General features: G+C 36.9%; 20 non-coding genes across 20 annotated transcripts; all 20 read left to right on the forward strand.

Annotated features, from left to right (window-relative positions):
• The first annotated feature begins 2,584 nt into the window (after positions 1 to 2,584).
• On the forward strand, positions 2,585 to 2,657 carry TRNAK-UUU (transfer RNA lysine (anticodon UUU)). Its single transcript has one exon. It is a non-coding gene; the product is annotated as a tRNA-Lys (tRNA).
• Positions 2,658 to 3,950: 1,293 nt separating this feature from the next.
• Positions 3,951 to 4,023, forward strand: TRNAK-UUU (transfer RNA lysine (anticodon UUU)). The gene has a single exon. It is a non-coding gene; the product is annotated as a tRNA-Lys (tRNA).
• A 1,975-nt stretch (positions 4,024 to 5,998) lies between these two features.
• Positions 5,999 to 6,071, forward strand: TRNAK-UUU (transfer RNA lysine (anticodon UUU)). Its single transcript has one exon. It is a non-coding gene; the product is annotated as a tRNA-Lys (tRNA).
• A 276-nt stretch (positions 6,072 to 6,347) lies between these two features.
• TRNAK-UUU (transfer RNA lysine (anticodon UUU)) lies at positions 6,348 to 6,420 on the forward strand. The gene has a single exon. It is a non-coding gene; the product is annotated as a tRNA-Lys (tRNA).
• Positions 6,421 to 8,402: 1,982 nt separating this feature from the next.
• TRNAK-UUU (transfer RNA lysine (anticodon UUU)) lies at positions 8,403 to 8,475 on the forward strand. Its single transcript has one exon. It is a non-coding gene; the product is annotated as a tRNA-Lys (tRNA).
• A 276-nt stretch (positions 8,476 to 8,751) lies between these two features.
• On the forward strand, positions 8,752 to 8,824 carry TRNAK-UUU (transfer RNA lysine (anticodon UUU)). The gene has a single exon. It is a non-coding gene; the product is annotated as a tRNA-Lys (tRNA).
• Positions 8,825 to 10,117: 1,293 nt separating this feature from the next.
• TRNAK-UUU (transfer RNA lysine (anticodon UUU)) lies at positions 10,118 to 10,190 on the forward strand. The gene has a single exon. It is a non-coding gene; the product is annotated as a tRNA-Lys (tRNA).
• A 276-nt stretch (positions 10,191 to 10,466) lies between these two features.
• TRNAK-UUU (transfer RNA lysine (anticodon UUU)) lies at positions 10,467 to 10,539 on the forward strand. Its single transcript has one exon. It is a non-coding gene; the product is annotated as a tRNA-Lys (tRNA).
• Positions 10,540 to 11,832: 1,293 nt separating this feature from the next.
• On the forward strand, positions 11,833 to 11,905 carry TRNAK-UUU (transfer RNA lysine (anticodon UUU)). The gene has a single exon. It is a non-coding gene; the product is annotated as a tRNA-Lys (tRNA).
• Positions 11,906 to 12,181: 276 nt separating this feature from the next.
• Positions 12,182 to 12,254, forward strand: TRNAK-UUU (transfer RNA lysine (anticodon UUU)). The gene has a single exon. It is a non-coding gene; the product is annotated as a tRNA-Lys (tRNA).
• A 1,771-nt stretch (positions 12,255 to 14,025) lies between these two features.
• Positions 14,026 to 14,098, forward strand: TRNAK-UUU (transfer RNA lysine (anticodon UUU)). The gene has a single exon. It is a non-coding gene; the product is annotated as a tRNA-Lys (tRNA).
• A 1,290-nt stretch (positions 14,099 to 15,388) lies between these two features.
• On the forward strand, positions 15,389 to 15,461 carry TRNAK-UUU (transfer RNA lysine (anticodon UUU)). The gene has a single exon. It is a non-coding gene; the product is annotated as a tRNA-Lys (tRNA).
• A 1,293-nt stretch (positions 15,462 to 16,754) lies between these two features.
• TRNAK-UUU (transfer RNA lysine (anticodon UUU)) lies at positions 16,755 to 16,827 on the forward strand. Its single transcript has one exon. It is a non-coding gene; the product is annotated as a tRNA-Lys (tRNA).
• Positions 16,828 to 17,438: 611 nt separating this feature from the next.
• TRNAK-UUU (transfer RNA lysine (anticodon UUU)) lies at positions 17,439 to 17,511 on the forward strand. Its single transcript has one exon. It is a non-coding gene; the product is annotated as a tRNA-Lys (tRNA).
• A 1,425-nt stretch (positions 17,512 to 18,936) lies between these two features.
• On the forward strand, positions 18,937 to 19,009 carry TRNAK-UUU (transfer RNA lysine (anticodon UUU)). The gene has a single exon. It is a non-coding gene; the product is annotated as a tRNA-Lys (tRNA).
• Positions 19,010 to 19,284: 275 nt separating this feature from the next.
• On the forward strand, positions 19,285 to 19,357 carry TRNAK-UUU (transfer RNA lysine (anticodon UUU)). Its single transcript has one exon. It is a non-coding gene; the product is annotated as a tRNA-Lys (tRNA).
• A 1,292-nt stretch (positions 19,358 to 20,649) lies between these two features.
• Positions 20,650 to 20,722, forward strand: TRNAK-UUU (transfer RNA lysine (anticodon UUU)). Its single transcript has one exon. It is a non-coding gene; the product is annotated as a tRNA-Lys (tRNA).
• Positions 20,723 to 22,147: 1,425 nt separating this feature from the next.
• TRNAK-UUU (transfer RNA lysine (anticodon UUU)) lies at positions 22,148 to 22,220 on the forward strand. The gene has a single exon. It is a non-coding gene; the product is annotated as a tRNA-Lys (tRNA).
• Positions 22,221 to 22,829: 609 nt separating this feature from the next.
• TRNAK-UUU (transfer RNA lysine (anticodon UUU)) lies at positions 22,830 to 22,902 on the forward strand. The gene has a single exon. It is a non-coding gene; the product is annotated as a tRNA-Lys (tRNA).
• A 1,090-nt stretch (positions 22,903 to 23,992) lies between these two features.
• On the forward strand, positions 23,993 to 24,065 carry TRNAK-UUU (transfer RNA lysine (anticodon UUU)). Its single transcript has one exon. It is a non-coding gene; the product is annotated as a tRNA-Lys (tRNA).
• The last annotated feature ends 1,044 nt before the right edge of the window (positions 24,066 to 25,109 follow it).

The raw sequence follows: 25,109 nt of genomic DNA on the forward strand, positions 1-25,109 counted from the left end.
ATCACAAACTGTTTAAGAATGTACACCTTCAACCAAGAGGCAAATTAAATGTATTTCATCAATAGACACTAAATGTCAAGCTATTCATGTCATACTTTTAGTGATAGAGAGACTTTCCTACTTTAGTAATTGCACAGTAGTTGTCACCATTTGAATTTACTTGTTTTAGTATTACGAACTTTCTATAGGTTTGCGACAGACTCCAGAAGAGCCTGGAGTCGGTAAAACATCAGAACTTTAATCTGAGGGTCAAGGGTTCAAGTTCCTGTTCGGGCAAGTGTCTTTTAAGCAATGTGTCGTTTTTGTGAAATGGAACATAGTGCAGAGTGGGAAAATCACAAACTGTTTAAGAATGTACACCTTCAACCAAGAGGCAAATTAAATGTATTTCATCAAGAGACACTAAATGTCAAGCTTTTCAGTTCATACTTTTAGTGATAGAGAGATTTTCCTACTTTAGTAATTGCACAGTAACTAGTAGTTGTCATCATTTGAAATGACTTGTTTTTTGTATTACGAACTTTCTGCATTTTTGCGACCTATCACAGAAGAGCCTGGATAGCTCAGTCGGTAGAGCATCTGACTTTTAATCTGAGGGTCCAGGGTTCAAGGGCCTGTTCGGGCGAGTGTCTTTTAAGCAATGTGTCATTTTGTGAAATGGAACATAGTGCAGAGTGGGAAAATCACAAACTGTTTAAGAATGTACACCTTCAACCAAGAGGCAAATTAAATGTATTTCATCAATAGACACTAAATGTCAAGCTATTCATATCATACTTTTAGTGATAGAGAGACTTTCCTACTTTAGTAATTGCACAGTAGTTGTCACCATTTGAATTTACTTGTTTTAGTATTACGAACTTTCTATAGGTTTGCGACAGACTCCAGAAGAGCCTGGAGTCGGTAAAACATCAGAACTTTAATCTGAGGGTCCAGGGTTCAAGTCCCTGTTCGGGCGAGTGTTTTTTAAGCAATGTGTCGTTTTTGTGAAATGGAACATAGTGCAGAGTGGGAAAATCACAAACTGTTTAAGAATGTACACCTTCAACCAAGAGGCAAATTAAATGTATTTCATCAAGAGACACTAAATGTCAAGCTTTTCAGTTCATACTTTTAGTGATAGAGAGATTTTCCTACTTTAGTAATTGCACAGTAACTAGTAGTTGTCATCATTTGAAATGACTTGTTTTTTGTATTACGAACTTTCTGCATTTTTGCGACCTATCACAGAAGAGCCTGGATAGCTCAGTCGGTAGAGCATCTGACTTTTAATCTGAGGGTCCAGGGTTCAAGGGTCTGTTCGGGCGAGTGTCTTTTAAGCAATGTGTCATTTTGTGAAATGGAACATAGTGCAGAGTGGGAAAATCACAAACTGTTTAAGAATGTACACCTTCAACCAAGAGGCAAATTAAATGTATTTCATCAATAGACACTAAATGTCAAGCTATTCATATCATACTTTTAGTGATAGAGAGACTTTCCTACTTTAGTAATTGCACAGAAGTTGTCACCATTTGAATTTACTTGTTTTAGTATTACGAACTTTCTATAGGTTTGCGACAGACTCCAGAAGAGCCTGGAGTCGGTAAAACATCAGAACTTTAATCTGAGGGTCCAGGGTTCAAGTCCCTGTTCGGGCGAGTGTTTTTTAAGCAATGTGTCGTTTTTGTGAAATGGAACATAGTGCAGAGTGGAAAAATCACAAACTGTTTAAGAATGTACACCTTCAACCAAGAGGCAAATTAAATGTATTTCACCAATAGACACTAAATGTCAAGCTATTCATATCATACTTTTAGTGATAGAGAGACTTTCCTACTTTAGTAATTGCACAGTAGTTGTTACCATTTGAATTTACTTGTTTTAGTATTACGAACTTTCTATAGGTTTGCGACAGACTCCAGAAGAGCCTGGAGTCGGTAAAACATCAGAACTTTAATCTGAGGGTCAAGGGTTCAAGTTCCTGTTCGGGCGAGTGTCTTTTAAGCAATGTGTCATTTTGTGAAATGGAACATAGTGCAGAGTGGGAAAATCACAAACTGTTTAAGAATGTACACCTTCAACCAAGAGGCAAATTAAATGTATTTCACCAATAGACACTAAATGTCAAGCTATTCATATCATACTTTTAGTGATAGAGAGATTTTCCTACTTTAGTAATTGCACAGTAGTTGTCACCATTTGAATTTACTTGGTTTTAGTATTAAGAACTTTCTATAGGTTTGCGACAAACTCCAGAAGAGCCTGGAGTCGGTAAAACATCAGAACTTTAATCTGAGGGTCCAGGGTTCAAGTCCCTGTTCGGGCGAGTGTCTTTTAAGCAATGTGTCGTTTTTGTGAAATGGAACATAGTGCAGAGTGGGAAAATCACAAACTGTTTAAGAATGTACACCTTCAACCAAGAGGCAAATTAAATGTATTTCATCAAGAGACACTAAATGTCAAGCTTTTCAGTTCATACTTTTAGTGATAGAGAGATTTTCCTACTTTAGTAATTGCACAGTAACTAGTAGTTGTCATCATTTGAAATGACTTGTTTTTTGTATTACGAACTTTCTGCATTTTTGCGACCTATCATAGAAGAGCCTGGATAGCTCAGTCGGTAGAGCTTCAGACTTTTAATCTGAGGGTTCAGGGTTCAAGTCCCTGTTTGGGCGAGTGTCTTTTAAGCAATGTGTCGTTTTTGTGAAATGGAACATAGTGCAGAGTGGGAAAATCACAAACTGTTTAAGAATGTACACCTTCAACCAAGAGGCAAATTAAATGTATTTCATCAATAGACACTAAATGTCAAGCTATTCATATCATACTTTTAGTGATAGAGAGATTTTCCTACTTTAGTAATTGCACAGTAGTTGTCACCATTTGAATTTACTTGTTTTAGTATTACGAACTTTCTATAGGTTTGCGACAGACTCCAGAAGAGCCTGGAGTCGGAAAAACATCAGAACTTTAATCTGAGGGTCCAGGGTTCAAGTCCCTGTTCGGACGAGTGTCTTTTAAGCAATGTGTCGTTTTTGTGAAATGGAACATAGTGCAGAGTGGGAAAATCACAAACTGTTTAAGAATGTACACCTTCAACCAAGAGGCAAATTAAATGTATTTCATCAATAGACACTAAATGTCAAGCTATTCAGATAATACTTTTAGTGATAGAGAGATTTTCCAACTTTAGTAATTGCACAGTAACTAGTAGTTGTCATCATTTGATATGACTTGTTTTTTGTATTACGAACTTTCTGCATTTTTGCGACCTATCACAGAAGAGCCTGGATAGCTCAGTCGGTAGAGCATCAGACTTTTAATCTGAGGGTCCAGGGTTCAAGGGTCTGTTCGGGTGAGTGTCTTTTAAGCAATGTGTCATTTTGTGAAATGGAACATAGTGCAGAGTGGGAAAATCACAAACTGTTTAAGAATGTACACCTTCAACCAAGAGGCAAATTAAATGTATTTCACCAATAGACACTAAATGTCAAGCTATTCATATCATACTTTTAGTGATAGAGAGATTTTCCTACTTTAGTAATTGCACAGTAGTTGTCACCATTTGAATTTACTTGGTTTTAGTATTACGAACTTTCTATAGGTTTGCGACAAACTCCAGAAGAGCCTGGAGTCGGTAAAACATCAGAACTTTAATCTGAGGGTCCAGGGTTCAAGTCCCTGTTCGGGCGAGTGTCTTTTAAGCAATGTGTCATTTTTGTGAAATGGAACATAGTGCAGAGTGGGAAAATCACAAACTGTTTAAGAATGTACACCTTCAACCAAGAGGCAAATTAAATGTATTTCATCAATAGACACTAAATGTCAAGCTATTCAGATAATACTTTTAGTGATAGAGAGATTTTTCAACTTTAGTAATTGCACAGTAACTAGTAGTTGTCATCATTTGATATGACTTGTTTTTTGTATTACGAACTTTCTGCATTTTTGCGACCTATCACAGAAGAGCCTGGATAGCTCAGTCGGTAGAGCATCAGACTTTTAATCTGAGGGTACAGGGTTCAAGTCCCTGTTCGGGCGAGTGTCTTTTAAGCAACGTATCATTTTGTGAAATGGAACATATTGCAGAGTGGGAAAATCACAAACTGTTTAAGAATGTACACCTTCAACCAAGAGGCAAATTAAATGTATTTCATCAATAGACACTAAATGTCAAGCTATTCAGATCATACTTTAAGTGATAGAGAGATTTTCCTACTTTAGTAATTGCACAGTAGTTGTCACCATTTGAATTTACTTGGTTTTAGTATTATGAACTTTCTATAGGTTTGCGACAGACTCCAGAAGAGCCTGGAGTCGGTAAAACATCAGAACTTTAATCTGAGGGTCAAGGGTTCAAGTCCCTGTTCGGGCGAGTGTCTTTTAAGCAATGTGTGTTTTTGTGAAATGGAACATAGTGCAGAGTGGGAAAATCACAAACTGTTTAAGAATGTACACCTTCAACCAAGAGGCAAATTAAATGTATTTCATCAATAGACACTAAATGTCAAGCTATTCAGATAATACTTTTAGTGATAGAGAGATTTTCCAACTTTAGTAATTGCACAGTAACTAGTAGTTGTCATCATTTGATATGACTTGTTTTTTGTATTACGAACTTTCTGCATTTTTGCGACCTATCACAGAAGAGGCTGGATAGCTCAGTCGGTAGAGCATCAGACTTTTAATCTGAGGGTCCAGGGTTCAAGGGTCTGTTCGGGCGAGTGTCTTTTAAGCAATGTGTCATTTTGTGAAATGGAACATAGTGCAGAGTGGGAAAATCACAAACTGTTTAAGAATGTACACCTTCAACCAAGAGGCAAATTAAATGTATTTCACCAATAGACACTAAATGTCAAGCTATTCATATCTTACTTTTAGTGATAGAGAGATTTTCCTACTTTAGTAATTGCACAGTAGTTGTCACCATTTGAATTTACTTGGTTTCAGTATTATGAACTTTCTATAGGTTTGCGACAGACTCCAGAAGAGCCTGGAGTCGGTAAAACATCAGAACTTTAATCTGAGGGTCCAGGGTTCAAGTCCCTGTTCGGACGAGTGTCTTTTAAGCAATGTGTCGTTTTTGTGAAATGGAACATAGTGCAGAGTGGGAAAATCACAAACTGTTTAAGAATGTACACCTTCAACCAAGAGGCAAATTAAATGTATTTCATCAATAGACACTAAATGTCAAGCTATTCAGATAATACTTTTAGTGATAGAGAGATTTTCCAACTTTAGTAATTGCACAGTAACTAGTAGTTGTCATCATTTGATATGACTTGTTTTTTGTATTACGAACTTTCTGCATTTTTGCGACCTATCACAGAAGAGCCTGGATAGCTCAGTCGGTAGAGCATCAGACTTTTAATCTGAGGGTCCAGGGTTCAAGGGTCTGTTCGGGCGAGTGTCTTTTAAGCAATGTGTCATTTTGTGAAATGGAACATAGTGCAGAGTGGGAAAATCACAAACTGTTTAAGAATGTACACCTTCAACCAAGAGGCAAATTAAATGTATTTCACCAATAGACACTAAATGTCAAGCTATTCATATCATACTTTTAGTGATAGAGAGATTTTCCTACTTTAGTAATTGCACAGTAGTTGTCACCATTTGAATTTACTTGGTTTTAGTATTACGAACTTTCTATAGGTTTGCGACAAACTCCAGAAGAGCCTGGAGTCGGTAAAACATCAGAACTTTAATCTGAGGGTCCAGGGTTCAAGTCCCTGTTCGGGCGAGTGTCTTTTAAGCAATGTGTCATTTTTGTGAAATGGAACATAGTGCAGAGTGGGAAAATCACAAACTGTTTAAGAATGTACACCTTCAACCAAGAGGCAAATTAAATGTATTTCATCAATAGACACTAAATGTCAAGCTATTCAGATAATACTTTTAGTGATAGAGAGATTTTTCAACTTTAGTAATTGCACAGTAACTAGTAGTTGTCATCATTTGATATGACTTGTTTTTTGTATTACGAACTTTCTGCATTTTTGCGACCTATCACAGAAGAGCCTGGATAGCTCAGTCGGTAGAGCATCAGACTTTTAATCTGAGGGTCCAGGGTTCAAGTCCCTGTTCGGGCGAGTGTCTTTTAAGCAATGTGTCGTTTTTGTGAAATGGAACATAGTGCAGAGTGGGAAAATCACAAACTGTTTAAGAATGCACACCTTCAACCAAGTGGCAAATTAAATGTATTTCATCAAGAGACACTAAATGTCAAGCTTTTCAGTTCATGCTTTTAGTGATAGAGAGATTGTCCAACTTTAGTAATTGCACAGTAACTAGTAGTTGTCATCATTTGATATGACTTGTTTTTTGTATTACGAACTTTCTGCATTTTTGCGACCTATCACAGAAGAGCCTGGATAGCTCAGTCGGTAGAGCATCAGACTTTTAATCTGAGGGTACAGGGTTCAAGTCCCTGTTCGGGCGAGTGTCTTTTAAGCAACGTATCATTTTGTGAAATGGAACATAGTGCAGAGTGGGAAAATCACAAACTGTTTAAGAATGTACACCTTCAACCAAGAGGCAAATTAAATGTATTTCATCAATAGACACTAAATGTCAAGCTATTCAGATAATACTTTTAGTGATAGAGAGATTTTCCAACTTTAGTAATTGCACAGTAACTAGTAGTTGTCATCATTTGATATGACTTGTTTTTTGTATTATGAACTTTCTATAGGTTTGCGACAGACTCCAGAAGAGCCTGGAGTCGGTAAAACATCAGAACTTTAATCTGAGGGTCAAGGGTTCAAGTCCCTGTTCGGGCGAGTGTCTTTTAAGCAATGTGTGTTTTTGTGAAATGGAACATAGTGCAGAGTGGGAAAATCACAAACTGTTTAAGAATGTACACCTTCAACCAAGAGGCAAATTAAATGTATTTCATCAATAGACACTAAATGTCAAGCTATTCAGATAATACTTTTAGTGATAGAGAGATTTTCCAACTTTAGTAATTGCACAGTAACTAGTAGTTGTCATCATTTGATATGACTTGTTTTTTGTATTACGAACTTTCTGCATTTTTGCGACCTATCACAGAAGAGGCTGGATAGCTCAGTCGGTAGAGCATCAGACTTTTAATCTGAGGGTCCAGGGTTCAAGGGTCTGTTCGGGCGAGTGTCTTTTAAGCAATGTGTCATTTTGTGAAATGGAACATAGTGCAGAGTGGGAAAATCACAAACTGTTTAAGAATGTACACCTTCAACCAAGAGGCAAATTAAATGTATTTCACCAATAGACACTAAATGTCAAGCTATTCATATCTTACTTTTAGTGATAGAGAGATTTTCCTACTTTAGTAATTGCACAGTAGTTGTCACCATTTGAATTTACTTGGTTTCAGTATTATGAACTTTCTATAGGTTTGCGACAGACTCCAGAAGAGCCTGGAGTCGGTAAAACATCAGAACTTTAATCTGAGGGTCCAGGGTTCAAGTCCCTGTTCGGACGAGTGTCTTTTAAGCAATGTGTCGTTTTTGTGAAATGGAACATAGTGCAGAGTGGGAAAATCACAAACTGTTTAAGAATGTACACCTTCAACCAAGAGGCAAATTAAATGTATTTCATCAATAGACACTAAATGTCAAGCTATTCAGATAATACTTTTAGTGATAGAGAGATTTTCCAACTTTAGTAATTGCACAGTAACTAGTAGTTGTCATCATTTGATATGACTTGTTTTTTGTATTACGAACTTTCTGCATTTTTGCGACCTATCACAGAAGAGCCTGGATAGCTCAGTCGGTAGAGCATCAGACTTTTAATCTGAGGGTCCAGGGTTCAAGGGTCTGTTCGGGCGAGTGTCTTTTAAGCAATGTGTCATTTTGTGAAATGGAACATAGTGCAGAGTGGGAAAATCACAAACTGTTTAAGAATGTACACCTTCAACCAAGAGGCAAATTAAATGTATTTCACCAATAGACACTAAATGTCAAGCTATTCATATCATACTTTTAGTGATAGAGAGATTTTCCTACTTTAGTAATTGCACAGTAGTTGTCACCATTTGAATTTACTTGGTTTTAGTATTACGAACTTTCTATAGGTTTGCGACAAACTCCAGAAGAGCCTGGAGTCGGTAAAACATCAGAACTTTAATCTGAGGGTCCAGGGTTCAAGTCCCTGTTCGGGCGAGTGTCTTTTAAGCAATGTGTCATTTTTGTGAAATGGAACATAGTGCAGAGTGGGAAAATCACAAACTGTTTAAGAATGTACACCTTCAACCAAGAGGCAAATTAAATGTATTTCATCAATAGACACTAAATGTCAAGCTATTCAGATAATACTTTTAGTGATAGAGAGATTTTTCAACTTTAGTAATTGCACAGTAACTAGTAGTTGTCATCATTTGATATGACTTGTTTTTTGTATTACGAACTTTCTGCATTTTTGCGACCTATCACAGAAGAGCCTGGATAGCTCAGTCGGTAGAGCATCAGACTTTTAATCTGAGGGTCCAGGGTTCAAGTCCCTGTTCGGGCGAGTGTCTTTTAAGCAATGTGTCGTTTTTGTGAAATGGAACATAGTGCAGAGTGGGAAAATCACAAACTGTTTAAGAATGCACACCTTCAACCAAGTGGCAAATTAAATGTATTTCATCAAGAGACACTAAATGTCAAGCTTTTCAGTTCATGCTTTTAGTGATAGAGAGATTGTCCAACTTTAGTAATTGCACAGTAACTAGTAGTTGTCATCATTTGATATGACTTGTTTTTTGTATTACGAACTTTCTGCATTTTTGCGACCTATCACAGAAGAGCCTGGATAGCTCAGTCGGTAGAGCATCAGACTTTTAATCTGAGGGTACAGGGTTCAAGTCCCTGTTCGGGCGAGTGTCTTTTAAGCAACGTATCATTTTGTGAAATGGAACATATTGCAGAGTGGGAAAATCACAAACTGTTTAAGAATGTACACCTTCAACCAAGAGGCAAATTAAATGTATTTCATCAATAGACACTAAATGTCAAGCTATTCAGATCATACTTTTAGTGATAGAGAGATTTTCCTACTTTAGTAATTGCACAGTAGTTGTCACCATTTGAATTTACTTGGTTTTAGTATTATGAACTTTCTATAGGTTTGCGACAGACTCCAGAAGAGCCTGGAGTCGGTAAAACATCAGAACTTTAATCTGAGGGTCCAGGGTTCAAGTCCCTGTTCGGACGAGTGTCTTTTAAGCAATGTGTCGTTTTTGTGAAATGGAACATAGTGCAGAGTGGGAAAATCACAAACTGTTTAAGAATGTACACCTTCAACCAAGAGGCAAATTAAATGTATTTCATCAATAGACACTAAATGTCAAGCTATTCAGATAATACTTTTAGTGATAGAGAGATTTTCCAACTTTAGTAATTGCACAGTAACTAGTAGTTGTCATCATTTGATATGACTTGTTTTTTGTATTACGAACTTTCTGCATTTTTGCGACCTATCACAGAAGAGCCTGGATAGCTCAGTCGGTAGAGCATCAGACTTTTAATCTGAGGGTCCAGGGTTCAAGGGTCTGTTCGGGCGAGTGTCTTTTAAGCAATGTGTCATTTTGTGAAATGGAACATAGTGCAGAGTGGGAAAATCACAAACTGTTTAAGAATGTACACCTTCAACCAAGAGGCAAATTAAATGTATTTCACCAATAGACACTAAATGTCAAGCTATTCATATCATACTTTTAGTGATAGAGAGATTTTCCTACTTTAGTAATTGCACAGTAGTTGTCACCATTTGAATTTACTTGGTTTTAGTATTACGAACTTTCTATAGGTTTGCGACAAACTCCAGAAGAGCCTGGAGTCGGTAAAACATCAGAACTTTAATCTGAGGGTCCAGGGTTCAAGTCCCTGTTCGGGCGAGTGTCTTTTAAGCAATGTGTCATTTTTGTGAAATGGAACATAGTGCAGAGTGGGAAAATCACAAACTGTTTAAGAATGTACACCTTCAACCAAGAGGCAAATTAAATGTATTTCATCAATAGACACTAAATGTCAAGCTATTCAGATAATACTTTTAGTGATAGAGAGATTTTTCAACTTTAGTAATTGCACAGTAACTAGTAGTTGTCATCATTTGATATGACTTGTTTTTTGTATTACGAACTTTCTGCATTTTTGCGACCTATCACAGAAGAGCCTGGATAGCTCAGTCGGTAGAGCATCAGACTTTTAATCTGAGGGTCCAGGGTTCAAGTCCCTGTTCGGGCGAGTGTCTTTTAAGCAATGTGTCGTTTTTGTGAAATGGAACATAGTGCAGAGTGGGAAAATCACAAACTGTTTAAGAATGCACACCTTCAACCAAGTGGCAAATTAAATGTATTTCATCAAGAGACACTAAATGTCAAGCTTTTCAGTTCATGCTTTTAGTGATAGAGAGATTGTCCAACTTTAGTAATTGCACAGTAACTAGTAGTTGTCATCATTTGATATGACTTGTTTTTTGTATTACGAACTTTCTGCATTTTTGCGACCTATCACAGAAGAGCCTGGATAGCTCAGTCGGTAGAGCATCAGACTTTTAATCTGAGGGTACAGGGTTCAAGTCCCTGTTCGGGCGAGTGTCTTTTAAGCAACGTATCATTTTGTGAAATGGAACATATTGCAGAGTGGGAAAATCACAAACTGTTTAAGAATGTACACCTTCAACCAAGAGGCAAATTAAATGTATTTCATCAATAGACACTAAATGTCAAGCTATTCAGATCATACTTTTAGTGATAGAGAGATTTTCCTACTTTAGTAATTGCACAGTAGTTGTCACCATTTGAATTTACTTGGTTTTAGTATTATGAACTTTCTATAGGTTTGCGACAGACTCCAGAAGAGCCTGGAGTCGGTAAAACATCAGAACTTTAATCTGAGGGTCCAGGGTTCAAGTCCCTGTTCGGACGAGTGTCTTTTAAGCAATGTGTCGTTTTTGTGAAATGGAACATAGTGCAGAGTGGGAAAATCACAAACTGTTTAAGAATGTACACCTTCAACCAAGAGGCAAATTAAATGTATTTCATCAATAGACACTAAATGTCAAGCTATTCAGATAATACTTTTAGTGATAGAGAGATTTTCCAACTTTAGTAATTGCACAGTAACTAGTAGTTGTCATCATTTGATATGACTTGTTTTTTGTATTACGAACTTTCTGCATTTTTGCGACCTATCACAGAAGAGCCTGGATAGCTCAGTCGGTAGAGCATCAGACTTTTAATCTGAGGGTCCAGGGTTCAAGGGTCTGTTCGGGCGAGTGTCTTTTAAGCAATGTGTCATTTTGTGAAATGGAACATAGTGCAGAGTGGGAAAATCACAAACTGTTTAAGAATGTACACCTTCAACCAAGAGGCAAATTAAATGTATTTCACCAATAGACACTAAATGTCAAGCTATTCATATCATACTTTTAGTGATAGAGAGATTTTCCTACTTTAGTAATTGCACAGTAGTTGTCACCATTTGAATTTACTTGGTTTTAGTATTACGAACTTTCTATAGGTTTGCGACAAACTCCAGAAGAGCCTGGAGTCGGTAAAACATCAGAACTTTAATCTGAGGGTCCAGGGTTCAAGTCCCTGTTCGGGCGAGTGTCTTTTAAGCAATGTGTCATTTTTGTGAAATGGAACATAGTGCAGAGTGGGAAAATCACAAACTGTTTAAGAATGTACACCTTCAACCAAGAGGCAAATTAAATGTATTTCATCAATAGACACTAAATGTCAAGCTATTCAGATAATACTTTTAGTGATAGAGAGATTTTTCAACTTTAGTAATTGCACAGTAACTAGTAGTTGTCATCATTTGATATGACTTGTTTTTTGTATTACGAACTTTCTGCATTTTTGCGACCTATCACAGAAGAGCCTGGATAGCTCAGTCGGTAGAGCATCAGACTTTTAATCTGAGGGTCCAGGGTTCAAGTCCCTGTTCGGGCGAGTGTCTTTTAAGCAATGTGTCGTTTTTGTGAAATGGAACATAGTGCAGAGTGGGAAAATCACAAACTGTTTAAGAATGCACACCTTCAACCAAGTGGCAAATTAAATGTATTTCATCAAGAGACACTAAATGTCAAGCTTTTCAGTTCATGCTTTTAGTGATAGAGATATTGTCCAACTTTAGTAATTGCACAGTAACTAGTAGTTGTCATCATTTGATATGACTTGTTTTTTGTATTACGAACTTTCTGCATTTTTGCGACCTATCACAGAAGAGCCTGGATAGCTCAGTCGGTAGAGCATCAGACTTTTAATCTGAGGGTACAGGGTTCAAGTCCCTGTTCGGGCGAGTGTCTTTTAAGCAACGTATCATTTTGTGAAATGGAACATATTGCAGAGTGGGAAAATCACAAACTGTTTAAGAATGTACACCTTCAACCAAGAGGCAAATTAAATGTATTTCATCAATAGACACTAAATGTCAAGCTATTCAGATCATACTTTTAGTGATAGAGAGATTTTCCTACTTTAGTAATTGCACAGTAGTTGTCACCATTTGAATTTACTTGGTTTTAGTATTATGAACTTTCTATAGGTTTGCGACAGACTCCAGAAGAGCCTGGAGTCGGTAAAACATCAGAACTTTAATCTGAGGGTCAAGGGTTCAAGTCCCTGTTCGGGCGAGTGTCTTTTAAGCAATGTGTGTTTTTGTGAAATGGAACATAGTGCAGAGTGGGAAAATCACAAACTGTTTAAGAATGTACACCTTCAACCAAGAGGCAAATTAAATGTATTTCATCAAGAGACACTAAATGTCAAGCTTTTCAGTTCATACTTTTAGTGATAGAGAGATTTTCCTACTTTAGTAATTGCACAGTAACTACTAGTTGTCATCATTTGAAATGACTTGTTTTTTGTATTACGAACTTCTGCATTTTTGTGACCTATCACAGAAGAGCCTGGATAGCTCAGTCGGTAGAGCATCAGACTTTTAATCTGAGGGTCCAGGGTTCAAGGGTCTGTTCGGGCGAGTGTCTTTTAAGCAATGTGTCATTTTGTGAAATGGAACATAGTGCAGAGTGGGAAAATCACAAACTGTTTAAGAATGTACACCTTCAACCAAGAGGCAAATTAAATGTATTTCACCAATAGACACTAAATGTCAAGCTATTCATATCATACTTTTAGTGATAGAGAGATTTTCCTACTTTAGTAATTGCACAGTAGTTGTCACCATTTGAATTTACTTGGTTTTAGTATTACGAACTTTCTATAGGTTTGCGACAAACTCCAGAAGAGCCTGGAGTCGGTAAAACATCAGAACTTTAATCTGAGGGTCCAGGGTTCAAGTCCCTGTTCGGGCGAGTGTCTTTTAAGCAATGTGTCGTTTTTGTGAAATGGAACATAGTGCAGAGTGGGAAAATCACAAACTGTTTAAGAATGTACACCTTCAACCAAGAGGCAAATTAAATGTATTTCATCAATAGACACTAAATGTCAAGCTATTCAGATAATACTTTTAGTGATAGAGAGATTTTCCAACTTTAGTAATTGCACAGTAACTAGTAGTTGTCATCATTTGATATGACTTGTTTTTTGTATTACGAACTTTCTGCATTTTTGCGACCTATCACAGAAGAGCCTGGATAGCTCAGTCGGTAGAGCATCAGACTTTTAATCTGAGGGTCCAGGGTTCAAGGGTCTGTTCGGGCGAGTGTCTTTTAAGCAATGTGTCATTTTGTGAAATGGAACATAGTGCAGAGTGGGAAAATCACAAACTGTTTAAGAATGTACACCTTCAACCAAGAGGCAAATTAAATGTATTTCACCAATAGACACTAAATGTCAAGCTATTCATATCATACTTTTAGTGATAGAGAGATTTTCCTACTTTAGTAATTGCACAGTAGTTGTCACCATTTGAATTTACTTGGTTTTAGTATTACGAACTTTCTATAGGTTTGCGACAAACTCCAGATGAGCTTTTCAGTTCATACTTTTAGTGATAGAGAGATTTTCCAACTTTAGTAATTGCACAGTAACTAGTAGTTGTCATCATTTGATATGACTTGTTTTTTGTATTACGAACTTTCTGCATTTTTGCGACCTATTACAGAAGAGCCTGGATAGCTCAGTCGGTAGAGCATCAGACTTTTAATCTGAGGGTCCAGGGTTCAAGTCACTGTTCGGGCGAGTGTCTTTTAAGCAATGTGTCATTTTGTGAAATGGAACATAGTGCAGAGTGGGAAAATCACAAACTGTTTAAGAATGTACACCTTCAACCAAGAGGCAAATTAAATGTATTTCATCAATAGACACTAAATGTCAAGCTATTCATATCATACTTTTAGTGATAGAGAGACTTTCCTACTTTAGTAATTGCACAGTAGTTGTTACCATTTGAATTTACTTGTTTTAGTATTACGAACTTTCTATAGGTTTGCGACAGACTCCAGAAGAGCCTGGAGTCGGTAAAACATCAGAACTTTAATCTGAGGGTCAAGGGTTCAAGTTCCTGTTCGGGCGAGTGTCTTTTAAGCAATGTGTCGTTTTTGTGAAATATAACAGTGCAGAGTGGGAAAATCACAAACTGTTTAAGAATGTACACCTTCAACCAAGAGGCAAATTAAATGTATTTCATCAAGAGACACTAAATGTCAAGCTTTTCAGTTCATACTTTTAGTGATAGAGAGATTTTCCTACTTTAGTAATTGCACAGTAACTAGTAGTTGTCATCATTTGAAATGACTTGTTTTTTGTATTACGAACTTTCTGCATTTTTGCGACCTATCACAGAAGAGCCTGGATAGCTCAGTCGGTAGAGCATCTGACTTTTAATCTGAGGGTCCAGGGTTCAAGGGTCTGTTCGGGCGAGTGTCTTTTAAGCAATGTGTCATTTTGTGAAATGGAACATAGTGCAGAGTGGGAAAATCACAAACTGTTTAAGAATGTACACCTACAACCAAGAGGCAAATTAAATGTATTTCACCAATAGACACTAAATGTCAAGCTATTCATATCATACTTTTAGTGATAGAGAGATTTTCCTACTTTAGTAATTGCACAGTAGTTGTCACCATTTGAATTTACTTGGTTTTAGTATTACGAACTTTCTATATGTTTGCGACAAACTCCAGAAGAGCCTGGAGTCGGTAAAACATCAGAACTTTAATCTGAGGGTCCAGGGTTCAAGTCCCTGTTCGGGCGAGTGTCTTTTAAGCAATGTGTCGTTTTTGTGAAATGGAACACAGTGCAGAGTGGGAAAATCACAAACTGTTTAAGAATGTACACCTTCAACCAAGAGGCAAATTAAATGTATTTCATCAATAGACACTAAATGTCAAGCTATTCAGATAATACTTTTAGTGATAGAGAGATTTTCCAACTTTAGTAATTGCACAGTAACTAGTAGTTGTCATCATTTGATATGACTTGTTTTTTGTATTACGAACTTTCTGCATTTTTGCGACCTATCACAGAAGAGCCTGGATAGCTCAGTCGGTAGAGCATCAGACTTTTAATCTGAGGGTCCAGGGTCCAAGTCCCTGTTCGGGCAAGTGTCTTTTAAGCAATGTGTCGTTTTTGTGAAATGGAACACAGTGCAGAGTGGGAAAATCACAAACTGTTTAAGAATGTACACCTTCAACCAAGAGGCAAATTAAATGTATTTCATCAATAGACACTTAATGTCAAGCTATTCAGATAATACTTTTAGTGATAGAGAGACTTTCCTACTTTAGTAATTGCACAGTAGTTGTTACCATTTGAATTTACTTGTTTTAGTATTACGAACTTTCTATAGGTTTGCGACAGACTCCAGAAGAGCCTGGAGTCGGTAAAACATCAGAACTTTAATCTGAGGGTCAAGGGTTCAAGTTCCTGTTCGGGCAAGTGTCTTTTAAGCAATGTGTCGTTTTTGTGAAATATAACATAGTGCAGAGTGGGAAAATCACAAACTGTTTAAGAATGTACACCTTCAACCAAGAGGCAAATTAAATGTATTTCATCAAGAGACACTAAATGTCAAGCTTTTCAGTTCATACTTTTAGTGATAGAGAGATTTTCCTACTTTAGTAATTGCACAGTAACTAGTAGTTGTCATCATTTGAAATGACTTGTTTTTTGTATTACGAACTTTCTGCATTTTTGCGACCTATCACAGAAGAGCCTGGATAGCTCAGTCGGTAGAGCATCTGACTTTTAATCTGAGGGTCAAGGGTTCAAGGGTCTGTTCGGGCGAGTGTCTTTTAAGCAATGTGTCATTTTGTGAAATGGAACATAGTGCAGAGTGGGAAAATCACAAACTGTTTAAGAATGTACACCTACAACCAAGAGGCAAATTAAATGTATTTCACCAATAGACACTAAATGTCAAGCTATTCATATCATACTTTTAGTGATAGAGAGATTTTCCTACTTTAGTAATTGCACAGTAGTTGTCACCATTTGAATTTACTTGGTTTTAGTATTACGAACTTTCTATAGGTTTGCGACAAACTCCAGAAGAGCCTGGAGTCGGTAAAACATCAGAACTTTAATCTGAGGGTCCAGGGTTCAAGTCCCTGTTCGGGCGAGTGTCTTTTAAGCAATGTGTCGTTTTTGTGAAATGGAACATAGTGCAGAGTGGGAAAATCACAAACTGTTTAAGAATGTACACCTTCAACCAAGAGGCAAATTAAATGTATTTCATCAATAGACACTAAATGTCAAGCTATTCAGATAATACTTTTAGTGATAGAGAGATTTTTCAACTTTAGTAATTGCACAGTAACTAGTAGTTGTCATCATTTGATATGACTTGTTTTTTGTATTACGAACTTTCTGCATTTTTGCGACCTATCACAGAAGAGCCTGGATAGCTCAGTCGGTAGAGCATCAGACTTTTCATCTGAGGGTCCAGGGTTCAAGTCCCTGTTTGGGCGAGTGTTTTTTAAGCAATGTGTCGTTTTTGTGAAATGGAACATAGTGCAGAGTGGGAAAATCACAAACTGTTTAAGAATGTACACCTTCAACCAAGAGGCAAATTAAATGTATTTCACCAATAGACACTAAATGTCAAGCTATTCATATCATACTTTTAGTGATAGAGAGATTTTGCTACTTTAGTAATTGCACAGTAGTTGTCACCATTTGAATTTACTTGGTTTTAGTATTACGAACTTTCTATAGGTTTGTGACAAACTCCAGAAGAGCCTGGAGTCGGTAAAACATCAGAACTTTAATCTGAGGGTCCAGGGTTCAAGTCCCTGTTCGGGCGAGTGTCTTTTAAGCAATGTGTCGTTTTTGTGAAATGGAACACAGTGCAGAGTGGGAAAATCACAAACTGTTTAAGAATGTACACCTTCAACCAAGAGGCAAATTAAATGTATTTCATCAATAGACACTAAATGTCAAGCTATTCAGATAATACTTTTAGTGATAGAGAGATTTTCCAACTTTAGTAATTGCACAGTAACTAGTAGTTGTCATCATTTGATATGACTTGTTTTATGTATTACGAACTTTCTGCATTTTTGCGACCTATCACAGAAGAGCCTGGATAGCTCAGTCGGTAGAGCATCAGACTTTTAATCTGAGGGTCCAGGGTTCAAGTCCCTGTTTGGGCGAGTGTCTTTTAAGCAATGTGTCATTTTGTGAAATGGAACATAGTGCAGAGTGGGAAAATCACAAACTGTTTAAGAATGTACACCTTCAACCAAGAGGCAAATTAAATGTATTTCACCAATAGACACTAAATGTCAAGCTATTCATATCATACTTTTAGTGATAGAGAGATTTTCCTACTTTAGTAATTGCACAGTAGTTGTCACCATTTGAATTTACTTGGTTTTAGTATTACGAACTTTCTATAGGTTTGCGACAAACTCCAGAAGAGCCTGGAGTCGGTAAAACATCAGAACTTTAATCTGAGGGTCCAGGGTTCAAGTCCCTGTTCGGGCGAGTGTCTTTTAAGCAATGTGTCGTTTTTGTGAAATGGAACATAGTGCAGAGTGGGAAAATCACAAACTGTTTAAGAATGTACACCTTCAACCAAGAGGCAAATTAAATGTATTTCATCAATAGACACTAAATGTCAAGCTATTCAGATAATACTTTTAGTGATAGAGAGATTTTCCTACTTTAGTAATTGCACAGTAGTTGTCACCATTTGAATTTACTTGGTTTTAGTATTACGAACTTTCTATAGGTTTGCGACAAACTCCAGAAGAGCCTGGAGTCGGTAAAACATCAGAACTTTAATCTGAGGGTCCAGGGTTCAAGTCCCTGTTCGGGCGAGTGTCTTTTAAGCAATGTGTCGTTTTTGTGAAATGGAACATAGTGCAGAGTGGGAAAATCACAAACTGTTTAAGAATGTACACCTTCAACCAAGAGGCAAATTAAATGTATTTCATCAATAGACACTAAATGTCAAGCTATTCAGATAATACTTTTAGTGATAGAGAGATTTTCCAACTTTAGTAATTGCACAGTAACTAGTAGTTGTCATCATTTGATATGACTTGTTTTTTGTATTACGAACTTTCTGCATTTTTGCGACCTATCACAGAAGAGCCTGGATAGCTCAGTCGGTAGAGCATCAGACTTTTAATCTGAGGGTCCAGGGTTCAAGGGTCTGTTCGGGCGAGTGTCTTTTAAGCAATGTGTCATTTTGTGAAATGGAACATAGTGCAGAGTGGGAAAATCACAAACTGTTTAAGAATGTACACCTTCAACCAAGAGGCAAATTAAATGTATTTCACCAATAGACACTAAATGTCAAGCTATTCATATCATACTTTTAGTGATAGAGAGATTTTCCTACTTTAGTAATTGCACAGTAGTTGTCACCATTTGAATTTACTTGATTTTAGTATTACGAACTTTCTATAGGTTTGCGACAAACTCCAGATGAGCTTTTCAGTTCATACTTTTAGTGATAGAGAGATTTTCCAACTTTAGTAATTGCACAGTAACTAGTAGTTGTCATCATTTGATATGACTTGTTTTTTGTATTACGAACTTTCTGCATTTTTGCGACCTATCACAGAAGAGCCTGGATAGCTCAGTCGGTAGAGCATCAGACTTTTAATCTGAGGGTCCAGGGTTCAAGTCCCTGTTTGGGCGAGTGTCTTTTAAGCAATGTGTCATTTTGTGAAATGGAACATAGTGCAGAGTGGGAAAATCACAAACTGTTTAAGAATGTACACCTTCAACCAAGAGGCAAATTAAATGTATTTCATCAATAGACACTAAATGTCAAGCTATTCAGATAATACTTTTAGTGATAGAGAGATTTTCCAACTTTAGTAATTGCACAGTAACTAGTAGTTGTCATCATTTGATATGACTTGTTTTTTGTATTACGAACTTTCTGCATTTTTGCGACCTATCACAGAAGAGCCTGGATAGCTCAGTCGGTAGAGCATCAGACTTTTAATCTGAGGGTCCAGGGTCCAAGTCCCTGTTCGGGCAAGTGTCTTTTAAGCAATGTGTCGTTTTTGTGAAATGGAACACAGTGCAGAGTGGGAAAATCACAAACTGTTTAAGAATGTACACCTTCAACCAAGAGGCAAATTAAATGTATTTCATCAATAGACACTTAATGTCAAGCTATTCAGATAATACTTTTAGTGATAGAGAGACTTTCCTACTTTAGTAATTGCACAGTAGTTGTTACCATTTGAATTTACTTGTTTTAGTATTACGAACTTTCTATAGGTTTGCGACAGACTCCAGAAGAGCCTGGAGTCGGTAAAACATCAGAACTTTAATCTGAGGGTCAAGGGTTCAAGTTCCTGTTCGGGCAAGTGTCTTTTAAGCAATGTGTCGTTTTTGTGAAATATAACATAGTGCAGAGTGGGAAAATCACAAACTGTTTAAGAATGTACACCTTCAACCAAGAGGCAAATTAATGTATTTCATCAAGAGACACTAAATGTCAAGCTTTTCAGTTCATACTTTTAGTGATAGAGAGATTTTCCTACTTTAGTAATTGCACAGTAACTAGTAGTTGTCATCATTTGAAATGACTTGTTTTTTGTATTACGAACTTTCTGCATTTTTGCGACCTATCACAGAAGAGCCTGGATAGCTCAGTCGGTAGAGCATCTGACTTTTAATCTGAGGGTCAAGGGTTCAAGGGTCTGTTCGGGCGAGTGTCTTTTAAGCAATGTGTCATTTTGTGAAATGGAACATAGTGCAGAGTGGGAAAATCACAAACTGTTTAAGAATGTACACCTACAACCAAGAGGCAAATTAAATGTATTTCACCAATAGACACTAAATGTCAAGCTATTCATATCATACTTTTAGTGATAGAGAGATTTTCCTACTTTAGTAATTGCACAGTAGTTGTCACCATTTGAATTTACTTGGTTTTAGTATTACGAACTTTCTATAGGTTTGCGACAAACTCCAGAAGAGCCTGGAGTCGGTAAAACATCAGAACTTTAATCTGAGGGTCCAGGGTTCAAGTCCCTGTTCGGGCGAGTGTCTTTTAAGCAATGTGTCGTTTTTGTGAAATGGAACACAGTGCAGAGTGGGAAAATCACAAACTGTTTAAGAATGTACACCTTCAACCAAGAGGCAAATTAAATGTATTTCATCAATAGACACTAAATGTCAAGCTATTCAGATAATACTTTTAGTGATAGAGAGATTTTCCAACTTTAGTAATTGCACAGTAACTAGTAGTTGTCATCATTTGATATGACTTGTTTTTTGTATTACGAACTTTCTGCATTTTTGCGACCTATCACAGAAGAGCCTGGATAGCTCAGTCGGTAGAGCATCAGACTTTTAATCTGAGGGTCCAGGGTTCAAGTCCCTGTTTGGGCGAGTGTCTTTTAAGCAATGTGTCATTTTGTGAAATGGAACATAGTGCAGAGTGGGAAAATCACAAACTGTTTAAGAATGTACACCTTCAACCAAGAGGCAAATTAAATGTATTTCACCAATAGACACTAAATGTCAAGCTATTCATATCATACTTTTAGTGATAGAGAGATTTTCCTACTTTAGTAATTGCACAGTAGTTGTCACCATTTGAATTTACTTGGTTTTAGTATTACGAACTTTCTATAGGTTTGCAACAAACTCCAGAAGAGCCTGGAGTCGGTAAAACATCAGAACTTTAATCTGAGGGTCCAGGGTTCAAGTCCCTGTTCGGGCGAGTGTCTTTTAAGCAATGTGTCGTTTTTGTGAAATGGAACATAGTGCAGAGTGGGAAAATCACAAACTGTTTAAGAATGTACACCTTCAACCAAGAGGCAAATTAAATGTATTTCATCAATAGACACTAAATGTCAAGCTATTCAGATAATACTTTTAGTGATAGAGAGATTTTCCTACTTTAGTAATTGCACAGTAGTTGTCACCATTTGAATTTACTTGGTTTTAGTATTACGAACTTTCTATAGGTTTGCGACAAACTCCAGAAGAGCCTGGAGTCGGTAAAACATCAGAACTTTAATCTGAGGGTCCAGGGTTCAAGTCCCTGTTCGGGCGAGTGTCTTTTAAGCAATGTGTCGTTTTTGTGAAATGGAACATAGTGCAGAGTGGGAAAATCACAAACTGTTTAAGAATGTACACCTTCAACCAAGAGGCAAATTAAATGTATTTCATCAATAGACACTAAATGTCAAGCTATTCAGATAATACTTTTAGTGATAGAGAGATTTTCCAACTTTAGTAATTGCACAGTAACTAGTAGTTGTCATCATTTGATATGACTTGTTTTTTGTATTACGAACTTTCTGCATTTTTGCGACCTATCACAGAAGAGCCTGGATAGCTCAGTCGGTAGAGCATCAGACTTTTAATCTGAGGGTCCAGGGTTCAAGGGTCTGTTCGGGCGAGTGTCTTTTAAGCAATGTGTCATTTTGTGAAATGGAACATAGTGCAGAGTGGGAAAATCACAAACTGTTTAAGAATGTACACCTTCAACCAAGAGGCAAATTAAATGTATTTCACCAATAGACACTAAATGTCAAGCTATTCATATCATACTTTTAGTGATAGAGAGATTTTCCTACTTTAGTAATTGCACAGTAGTTGTCACCATTTGAATTTACTTGGTTTTAGTATTACGAACTTTCTATAGGTTTGCGACAAACTCCAGATGAGCTTTTCAGTTCATACTTTTAGTGATAGAGAGATTTTCCAACTTTAGTAATTGCACAGTAACTAGTAGTTGTCATCATTTGATATGACTTGTTTTTTGTATTACGAACTTTCTGCATTTTTGCGACCTATCACAGAAGAGCCTGGATAGCTCAGTCGGTAGAGCATCAGACTTTTAATCTGAGGGTCCAGGGTTCAAGTCCCTGTTTGGGCGAGTGTTTTTTAAGCAATGTGTCGTTATTGAAATGGAACATAGTGCAGAGTGGGAAAATCACAAACTGTTTAAGAATGTACACCTTCAACCAAGAGGCAAATTAAATGTATTTCACCAATAGACACTAAATGTCAAGCTATTCATATCATACTTTTAGTGATAGAGAGATTTTGCTACTTTAGTAATTGCACAGTAGTTGTCACCATTTGAATTTACTTGGTTTTAGTATTACGAACTTTCTATAGGTTTGTGACAAACTCCAGAAGAGCCTGGAGTCGGTAAAACATCAGAACTTTAATCTGAGGGTCCAGGGTTCAAGTCCCTGTTCGGGCGAGTGTCTTTTAAGCAATGTGTCGTTTTTGTGAAATGGAACACAGTGCAGAGTGGGAAAATCACAAACTGTTTAAGAATGTACACCTTCAACCAAGAGGCAAATTAAATGTATTTCATCAATAGACACTAAATGTCAAGCTATTCAGATAATACTTTTAGTGATAGAGAGATTTTCCAACTTTAGTAATTGCACAGTAACTAGTAGTTGTCATCATTTGATATGACTTGTTTTTTGTATTACGAACTTTCTGCATTTTTGCGACCTATCACAGAAGAGCCTGGATAGCTCAGTCGGTAGAGCATCAGACTTTTAATCTGAGGGTCCAGGGTTCAAGTCCCTGTTTGGGCGAGTGTCTTTTAAGCAATGTGTCATTTTGTGAAATGGAACATAGTGCAGAGTGGGAAAATCACAAACTGTTTAAGAATGTACACCTTCAACCAAGAGGCAAATTAAATGTATTTCACCAATAGACACTAAATGTCAAGCTATTCATATCATACTTTTAGTGATAGAGAGATTTTCCTACTTTAGTAATTGCACAGTAGTTGTCACCATTTGAATTTACTTGGTTTTAGTATTACGAACTTTCTATAGGTTTGCGACAAACTCCAGAAGAGCCTGGAGTCGGTAAAACATCAGAACTTTAATCTGAGGGTCCAGGGTTCAAGTCCCTGTTCGGGCGAGTGTCTTTTAAGCAATGTGTCGTTTTTGTGAAATGGAACATAGTGCAGAGTGGGAAAATCACAAACTGTTTAAGAATGTACACCTTCAACCAAGAGGCAAATTAAATGTATTTCATCAATAGACACTAAATGTCAAGCTATTCAGATAATACTTTTAGTGATAGAGAGATTTTCCAACTTTAGTAATTGCACAGTAACTAGTAGTTGTCATCATTTGATATGACTTGTTTTTTGTATTACGAACTTTCTGCATTTTTGCGACCTATCACAGAAGAGCCTGGATAGCTCAGTCGGTAGAGCATCAGACTTTTAATCTGAGGGTCCAGGGTTCAAGGGTCTGTTCGGGCGAGTGTCTTTTAAGCAATGTGTCATTTTGTGAAATGGAACATAGTGCAGAGTGGGAAAATCACAAACTGTTTAAGAATGTACACCTTCAACCAAGAGGCAAATTAAATGTATTTCACCAATAGACACTAAATGTCAAGCTATTCATATCATACTTTTAGTGATAGAGAGATTTTCCTACTTTAGTAATTGCACAGTAGTTGTCACCATTTGAATTTACTTGGTTTTAGTATTACGAACTTTCTATAGGTTTGCGACAAACTCCAGATGAGCTTTTCAGTTCATACTTTTAGTGATAGAGAGATTTTCCAACTTTAGTAATTGCACAGTAACTAGTAGTTGTCATCATTTGATATGACTTGTTTTTTGTATTACGAACTTTCTGCATTTTTGCGACCTATCACAGAAGAGCCTGGATAGCTCAGTCGGTAGAGCATCAGACTTTTAATCTGAGGGTCCAGGGTTCAAGTCCCTGTTCGGGCGAGTGTCTTTTAAGCAATGTGTCATTTTGTGAAATGGAACATAGTGCAGAGTGGGAAAATCACAAACTGTTTAAGAATGTACACCTTCAACCAAGAGGCAAATTAAATGTATTTCATCAATAGACACTAAATGTCAAGCTATTCATATCATACTTTTAGTGATAGAGAGACTTTCCTACTTTAGTAATTGCACAGTAGTTGTTACCATTTGAATTTACTTGTTTTAGTATTACGAACTTTCTATAGGTTTGCGACAGACTCCAGAAGAGCCTGGAGTCGGTAAAACATCAGAACTTTAATCTGAGGGTCAAGGGTTCAAGTTCCTGTTCGGGCGAGTGTCTTTTAAGCAATGTGTCGTTTTTGTGAAATATAACATAGTGCAGAGTGGGAAAATCACAAACTGTTTAAGAATGTACACCTTCAACCAAGAGGCAAATTAAATGTATTTCATCAAGAGACACTAAATGTCAAGCTTTTCAGTTCATACTTTTAGTGATAGAGAGATTTTCCTACTTTAGTAATTGCACAGTAACTAGTAGTTGTCATCATTTGAAATGACTTGTTTTTTGTATTACGAACTTTCTGCATTTTTGCGACCTATCACAGAAGAGCCTGGATAGCTCAGTCGGTAGAGCATCAGACTTTTAATCTGAGGGTCCAGGGTTCAAGGGTCTGTTCGGGCGAGTGTCTTTTAAGCAATGTGTCATTTTGTGAAATGGAACATAGTGCAGAGTGGGAAAATCACAAACTGTTTAAGAATGTACACCTTCAACCAAGAGGCAAATTAAATGTATTTCACCAATAGACACTAAATGTCAAGCTATTCATATCATACTTTTAGTGATAGAGAGATTTTCCTACTTTAGTAATTGCACAGTAGTTGTCACCATTTGAATTTACTTGGTTTTAGTATTACGAACTTTCTATAGGTTTGCGACAAACTCCAGATGAGCTTTTCAGTTCATACTTTTAGTGATAGAGAGATTTTCCAACTTTAGTAATTGCACAGTAACTAGTAGTTGTCATCATTTGATATGACTTGTTT

Source organism: Taudactylus pleione, unplaced genomic scaffold (assembly GCF_031769625.1).
Source record: "Taudactylus pleione unplaced genomic scaffold, aTauple2 ptg000454l, whole genome shotgun sequence".
Lineage (NCBI taxonomy): Eukaryota > Metazoa > Chordata > Amphibia > Anura > Myobatrachidae > Taudactylus > Taudactylus pleione.